Below are 1,410 nucleotides of genomic sequence, written 5' to 3'. Positions count from 1 at the left end.
CCTATTTTATATATATATATATATATATTTTTTTTTTTTTTGGAGAGGTTTTTCTCTATAGGGCGCGTGCACTTGCCAGACAGAGAGAGACAGAGAGACAGAAAGCGAGAAATCCCCCCCAGGGGAGATGGTCACGCTGCAATCCCTTCTCCTCCATTCTCCTCTCGGGATCTTGGGCACACACGCACACGCGCCCAGCGTGAGTTTTAAGCCACCGGGTCCTGGACGCGAACCACGGTTGACTACGTGGGAGTCCAGCGACATAGCCATTACGCTAACTGCTGGTTCCCCCCTATTTTATATTTTTAAAGAGATTTTTACTATAGGGCGTGTGTACTTGCCAGAGAGAGAGACAGAAAATGGGAAATCCCCCCCCCCCCACCCCGGGGGATGACCACGCCACAATCCTTTCTCCTCCATTCTCCTCTTGGGGTTTTGGGCATGTACAAGCACACTCCTGGCCTGAGTGTGAAGTCTCCTGGTCTGGGACTAGAACTGCTGTTGACTACATGGGAGTCCAGCGACATACCCATGATGCCATATGCTGGTCCCCATATGCTATCTGCTGGTCTCTTAATTATTATTTTAAAAAGTTGTTCATTGGAGAAAGAGAAAGTGAGAAAGCAAACCGCCAGGCCGGGCACTCAAACCGTGTTTAACCATATGAGACTCCAGCGCCTTTAACCACCATGCCTTCTGCTGGCCCCTTATAGGTCCCTGGCTGGTACTTGTCAAAGAGAGAGATACAGACACAGCGAGAAAGTGATAGCCAGGCTGCAATTCCTTCTCCTCCATTCTTCTCTGGGATCTTGGGCACGCAGGCTCAGCGCCCCAGCATGATTTTCAAGCCCCCCAGGTCCAGGACTCAAATCTGGATAGTCCATGTGGGAGTCCAGCGATGCAACTGCTATGCCATCTGCTGGTCCCTGGCTCGTTATTTTCACACAGACGTATGTACATGAGAACCACCTCAATGTGGCTCAGCGCAGTCAGGTCACTTAAAAGTTTTTCACTGGACAGTTTAGGAGGGAGATAAGCTCTGAGGGGAGAAAATTCAAAGATTACCAGTTTTCAAGGCCGGGTGTCAGATCTCTGCTGTCCTTCCTATGCCTAGAGGACTAAGGAGTGGCCCAGCTCCTTACTTTACTGATGCAAATAGATGTAAATTTCTTTCACAAAAGGCTAGTTAGTTATTTTTGTGTCTGCAGATCCTCTGAATAGTTAGCTTAGAAATATGCTAAAGATGTAAATTTGGGAATGGCATAAGTTGGTTCCGCAGTTGGGCTACCCGTGGGCTGCCCCATCCGCACCTGGCCAGAGCCAAACCTCAGCGCCATGGCAGCCCGCTCCTAGTCGCAAGTCGCGGACCGCCGCCACCTCCTCGCTCTCCACTCAGCCCTCCAGGATCTC

The sequence above is a fragment of the Tupaia chinensis genome, unplaced genomic scaffold (genome assembly GCF_000334495.1).
Source record: "Tupaia chinensis unplaced genomic scaffold, TupChi_1.0 Scaffold000216_1, whole genome shotgun sequence".
Lineage (NCBI taxonomy): Eukaryota > Metazoa > Chordata > Mammalia > Scandentia > Tupaiidae > Tupaia > Tupaia belangeri.
The sequence above is the reverse complement of the archived record's forward strand: the minus strand, read 5'-3'. Positions refer to the sequence as shown.